Source organism: Simochromis diagramma, unplaced genomic scaffold (genome assembly GCF_900408965.1).
Source record: "Simochromis diagramma unplaced genomic scaffold, fSimDia1.1 OVJJ01000027.1, whole genome shotgun sequence".
NCBI lineage: Eukaryota > Metazoa > Chordata > Actinopteri > Cichliformes > Cichlidae > Simochromis > Simochromis diagramma.
In genome coordinates, this window is record NW_024386904.1 from 28,820 (window position 1) to 35,629 (window position 6,810).

Consider the following 6,810-nt stretch of genomic DNA (forward strand, 5'->3'; position numbering starts at 1 on the left):
GGTGTGAGTCTGGTATCCATCTGCTGGCTGCTGAGCACACACCCTGTAGTTATTTCTGATGCAGTTCAGTTACATTTTGACCAGGTAGACTAAGTTCCTCATCAGGTTCACCTCCATCCTTACAGCTCGCATTATCACTCCTGAAGGTTTGTTGGTTCTTTGTTCTTTGACTTTGAGCTTGGATTTATTGAAGCTTGTGTTGCATGCTTCTTCATCCTCACTGGGATGACACTTTTCTCTGGTCTTGCTTCCTGAGATTTCAGTAATTATTTGACCAGATTTGTTACTTCATCTAGGATGAATTCATTCTTTAGACACTGAATCAGCTGTAGCACCTTCACTATTCCCCGCCACAAAAATATTTTTCCTTTCCATTTCTTTCCATCACATTCACCCCACCTCACTCATTAGTGGCAGCACCCGTGATACCGCTTGTCATTTTGGCCAGTGGTCACTTGCAGTTTAAACACAAAGGCATGAGGCTGAAATAAACTTCATACATTTACTTGTGGTCAGCGACATAACCGCCAACACCGAGGCTTCGAACCTCGCTTCAGACTCGATAGGCTATTTATTGTGAGGCAGTGGACCGGAGCTTGCTTTAGTTGACATCACTGATTACGTCTGAATGACTTCACTGCTGCTTTAAAGAAAACAATAAGTAATGCACTTCCCTGCCATGGCCTGTATGCACGCTCACCATGCAAGCCTCTGTTGCTGAATGGAAAAATGGATCGAGCAGGGACGAACTGGGAAAAATAATTGGCCCTGGCAATTTTTGGGCCAGACGGCCTATCATGATTTTATTGCATATGCTTTTCTTTTCTTTGTCTGTCTTAGTTTTTCAGCTCCACACTTCCACACTAAACTCTGTTCTACAGTGGGGCAAAAAAGTATTTAGTCAGCCACCGATTGTGCAAGTTCCCCCACTTAAAATGATGACAGAGGTCAGTAATTTGCACCAGAGGTACACTTCAACTGTGAGAGACAGAATGTGAAAAAAAAATCCATGAATCCACATGGTAGGATTTGTAAAGAATTTATTCGTAAATCAGGGTGGAAAATAAGTATTTGGTCAATAACAAAAATACAACTCAATACTTTGTAACATAACCTTTGTTGGCAATAACAGAGGTCAAACGTTTACTATAGGTCTTTACCAGGTTTGCACACACAGTAGCTGGTATTTTGGCCCATTCCTCCATGCAGATCTTCTCGAGAGCAGTGATGTTTTGGGGCTGTCGCCGAGCAACACGGACTTTCAACTCCCGCCACAGATTTTCTATGGGGTTGAGGTCTGGAGACTGGCTAGGCCACTCCAGGACTTTCAAATGCTTCTTACGGAGCCACTCCTTTGTTGCCCGGGCGGTGTGTTTTGGATCATTGTCATGTTGGAAGACCCAGCCTCGTTTCATCTTCAAAGTTCTCACTGATGGAAGGAGGTTTTGGCTCAAAATCTCACGATACATGGCCCCATTCATTCTGTCCTTAACACGGATCAGTCGTCCTGTCCCCTTGGCAGAAAAACAGCCCCATAGCATGATGTTTCCACCCCCATGCTTCACAGTAGGTATGGTGTTCTTGGGATGCAACTCAGTATTCTTCTTCCTCCAAACACGACGAGTTGAGTTTATACCAAAAAGTTCTACTTTGGTTTCATCTGACCACATGACATTCTCCCATCCTCTGCTGTATCATCCATGTGCTCTCTGGCAAACTTCAGACGGGCCTGGACATGCACTGGCTTCAGCAGCGGAACACGGTCTGGCACTGCGGGATTTGATTCCCTGCCGTTGTAGTGTGTTACTGATGGTGACCTTTGTTACTTTGGTCCCAGCTCTCTGCAGGTCATTCACCAGGTCCCCCCGTGTGGTTCTGGGATCTTTGCTCACCGTTCTCATGATCATTTTGACCCCACGGGATGAGATCTTGCGTGGAGCCCCAGATCGAGGGAGATTATCAGTGGTCTTGTATGTCTTCCATTTTCTGATGATTGCTCCCACAGTTGATTCTTTCACACCAAGCTGCTTGCCTATTGTAGATTCACTCTTCCCAGTCTGGTGCAGGTCTACAATACTTTCCTGGTGTCCTTCGAAGCTCTTTGGTCTTGGCCATGGCGGAGTTTGGAGTCTGACTGTTTGAGGCTGTGGACAGGTGTCTTTTATACAGATGATGAGTTCAAACAGGTGCCATTCATACAGGTAACGAGTGGGGGACAGAAAAGCTTCTTACAGAAGACGTTACAGGTCTGTGAGAGCCAGAGATTTTCCTTGTTTGAGGTGACCAAATACTTATTTTCCACCCTGATTTACGAATAAATTCTTTACAAATCCTACCATGTGGATTCATGGAATTTTTTTTCACATTCTGTCTCTCACAGTTGAAGTGTACCTCTGGTGCAAATTACTGACCTCTGTCATCATTTTAAGTGGGGGAACTTGCACAATCGGTGGCTGACTAAATACTTTTTTGCCCCACTGTACATGTTGCACGACCGCACAGTGAAGGTAGGGGAGAGGAGGGTTTCGCTAAGGATTTGATTGGGCAATACAGTATTGGTAATGAAAATGAACAAATGGACTGCTGTCACTGCTTGAAGGGTTGCTGTGCACCAGCCCTACAAATTGACCCATTGGCTCAAATTAGTGTTGGCCCACCAGATTACCAGTCAGGCTTTGGTACCAATAAGATAACTGGTATAAAAAAAAATCTGCTTCCACTTGTAGCGCAGGTCGCCTACTAACTGGAAGGTTCGTGGTTCAAACCCAGTTTACTCCAGTCTGCATGCCATATATGCTTGGGCAAGATACTCATCCCATGTTGCCATTTATTGACCAAATTATTTACAAAATTAGACTGACCCATCTGGACACAATTTGATTACCAATCCAGCACTAGTTTGTGGTGAACTTCAGCCACAAAGAAAAATAATGTCAATCTTCTTTTAACCTGACTGATCAGTGTGAGCCCTACCAACAGCTGTCAGCACTACTTCTATCTGAATGGTATACAACCTCATTTGGAAAAAAGTATCCTCCTACTAACCCAGAAAGGGTTTTTTGTATGAGCAAATGTGAGTGTCGGTAAAGAACTGAGCAGGAAGTGAGTTCTGCTGGGATCCTAGCAGACTCATTACAGCATCCCCACAGACTCACAATCAGTTGCTCCACTCCACCAAACCCAAATCCTCCTTCTGCTCTGTAGAGCCCCACAAACTACATGCGACTCATACAATTAACCCTTCACCAAACCCCAACTGGTTGTGTGTGCATGAGTTAATATCCATCACTCCCCTACTTACTTACCACCAGAGATGGGCAGTAATGCATTACGTTAATCATTAATTACTGTTACTTTCCCTTAAACAGGTTGCGTTACTTCATTACTAAACTGTGATTTTGTTTGTGAGAGTGTCTCATGTCAATGACGTACGAGCGTGTGGTGTCCGTGGCAGCAACAGACGTGTGCAAATCAATAATGGATAATATATAGAGTGTGGGGGAGAGTGAGACCATGCGGCGTTTAAAGCATGGAAGTAATCACATTACTTTGAGTTTGACTCTGTAAAAAGTGACAAAAACATCAGCGTGGGGAGAAAACTTCTTTCTGCTGTGGCACCGGGCAAACCTCCACCGGCCTCACTCCTGCTAAACAGGTGAAAATAGATTAAGGAGCGACAGGACTCAGTGCCGCTGAATCTTTGATTTATTTTTTGCTGTGTTTTACTTGCATCTATTTGAAAGAGCGAGTGTAAAGTGTAAATTATTATATTTTATATGCAGAAAATAGATTTAAATGTAAAACTAATTCATTCAAGTCAGAGACTGTTGCATATAATTTCAATTTGCTTGATGCAATGTGCATGAAGTTAAAAGACTAAATAAAAAAAACAAGTTTTAAAAAGAGACTTTTTCATTTGATTCACTTTTAGACGGTGGCAGCTGTCTTTGCTGCCATCTTCTGTCCATAAATGTTATTACCTGAACCCGACTCAATTTTTCAGTCAGGGAAACGTACAGCTCACTAGGGTGACTCAAACTCACAGACTGATCTTTTCTTTTAATCTCACTAAGCTAGCTCAGACATATACTGAGTCATCAGCAACACAACCTAATGTTGACTTGGGGGAAAAAGTAGATACCCAGCAAAAAAGTAGGTGTTATACTCATTTTTTTCTGTAGCAAAAACACTTATGAGGATCGACACAGAAGGATGCTGGCTTCGAGGCAGACCGAAGAAATGGTGGATGAACAAAATCAACGAAGACATTAAGACCGTCAACGCATCACTTGGCCACCTCCTAGGTGAGGTGTTCCAGGCATGTCCCACTGGAAGTAGGTCCCGGGGCAGCCTGGTGAGATTATATCTATTGGCTCGGGCAGGAATGCCTCGGTGTTCCCCTGAATAAGCTGGAGGAGGTGGCTGGGGGCTGTTGTGGGAGTTGCAGCACCCCCATTGCAAAAGACAGACATCACAGAACCGTATCCTCTTGAGAACCGAGGAAAACAAGTATCTTTAAGTTTAACTTCTTTTGTGATTTGCGTGTCTACTGCAGAGGACATAAACAGGCTGGGTCACAGGATGATATGCAATAAATACATAAATACATAGATGGTATTAAAACCATTAAAACACTAACACTATTGTTATGTTTCGCAGAAAAATTATAAATAAAGTGAAAAACAAAAAATATGTTTTTCCCCTGAAAAGCATCATGGTTAAATAACACTGAAGGTTAGACGCCAGTAGAAGCCAATCTGTCCTTCATTAAATGTGTGTGTTTTTATCATGTTATGAGTGTGCTCTTTTTATAGCCCAACAGAAGAGCAGCAGGTTAAGGAGCTTCATATCCTTCACTCACACACACACACACACACACACACACGCACACGCACGCACGCACGCACGCACGCACACACACACACACACACACACACACTAAGCATCCAAGTATCATTGTCCAGCTTGGATTGAAAACACAGTTATGCACAACCATATTGCAAAACAGACTCACAAACCTTACTTTGATAAATGTCCTCACAGACATTTTGGACCTGAGTGAGCATTTGCAGTTTATTGCATGTCTTGACTGTTCTCTTAAGTTATCTTGTAGTTGTAAGACAGGCATTCATTTTATGGTTTTCATACCTCTGTGGGTCTGACAAATGCGCCCTGTGAGGTTTAATAATTGTTGCATCTGTATTAAAATATTATGTGTAAGCTGGTATATTTTTCTTAGCTGTGCAGATGGTCTTTTTTATATCAATTGTTCAACATTTTGTGATGTTAAACAACCATAAAATAAAAACAGAACAGAGTGGGAAAATTATATCGAATTGTTTTCTGGATATATTCACAATATTTTTATAGAATATTTAGGAAAGACAACAACTGGAAATTTCTAATTGTTTTCCATTCAGTGTGTTTTGGGTCTTTTTCAGACCCCTGGATACAAACATTTATAGCTCAGTATGTTAAATATCTGCAGAGATGCCCAGAGCATGGAGACAGACTGTTGGATTTGGCCTCTGACAGACAGCCGTAGTCATACACTGAAAAATAGATCGGGTGGTAAAATATAACACAGGGAGACAGCGGAAGGTGGCACACAAGAACAAGACAGAGAAAGAGAATCTGCTGATGGGGAGCAGAGGAGAAGATGTAAACTAAGTGGAAGGAAGAGAGAGGGCGTGGGAACGCAAGTAAAAAAGAAAAATTGAAGGTTGGAAAAAGAGGAGTAAAAGAAAGTGAAAATAGAGAGAGAGAGAAGGTATGGCACTCTCCCAAACTAGGCTATCTGACACTGTGCAGCAGCGTCCATCAGGCCAGCTGAATGCTATTTCCAGCTTGAGATGACCTATCAGCTGTACCATGGGGGAGTCAATGAGAGAGAGACATAGAAACAAGAGAAAGTCAGTGTATGTCAGAGAGTGTGGGGCATTATTAATTTATTAAAGCTTTATTTAAGAAGTCCCAAAAGAAAAAAAATATTTACACAAACAGACAGGCTAAAGGAAAGCCAGTGCCCAAGGAAGCAAAAGAACTAGCTCGTGACTCACCACTCCATGGACCATGCCAGGCCACTCCCCTTTTACAAGATCATTAACTGGAAATAGAATCACCACAGCCTCCAACGCAACGCAAGCAACACCGTGTCTGGGTCACAGTTCACATACAAAACAACCTCCCCCAGAGCATTTTAGCCATGTGCCACCAGGAATTATTTAATGAATGAAATGATATTAACAATACATGCAGCATTACATACAATGACTGGGTGTTTGACAATCCCAGACTTGATACATATGATTTCTTTAATTGCTCATTTGCTCAATTAAAGTGCACTATATCAGTTCCACCACATGTACATCCATGAATGTGTTTTAGAAAACAGATCTATTTATTTATGAAAATTCCTAGAATATTTTATTATAATTGCAAGTCACTTGCAATCATGAAATGAGGTAACATAACTGACCCTATGGCACACCGATGAAAGTATTTATATATATATAGAGAGAGAGGACACATGCATATTCGGTGATCTTGTAACATATAGGCTCAACCTTGGATGATAAAATGGCAGAATGTCACGTAATGTAAGAAACTACCTCAGAGGAGTACTTCAAGTCCAGAGTCATCGGTTGTTTTCATTATCGATACAAACAATTCAAACACTTACTGTCTTTAAGAATTATCTGATTGCTTAGTTCTTATGTACAATACTTACAAAAAGGGTCAAAATGATCTGTAATGTGATACCAAAAATGTAAATAATTAGAAAAATTTCAGGAGGTTGAATTATTTCTG

At 41.7% G+C, this 6,810-nt stretch overlaps 1 long non-coding RNA gene across 1 annotated transcript; it reads left to right on the forward strand.

Moving 5' to 3' along the window:
- The first annotated feature begins 3,628 nt into the window (after window positions 1-3,628).
- Window positions 3,629-6,434, forward strand: LOC120735491. The gene is made up of 3 exons (XR_005696274.1): window positions 3,629-3,755; window positions 4,146-4,152; window positions 6,421-6,434. It is a non-coding gene; the product is annotated as an uncharacterized LOC120735491 (long non-coding RNA).
- Window positions 6,435-6,810: the final 376 nt, after the last annotated feature.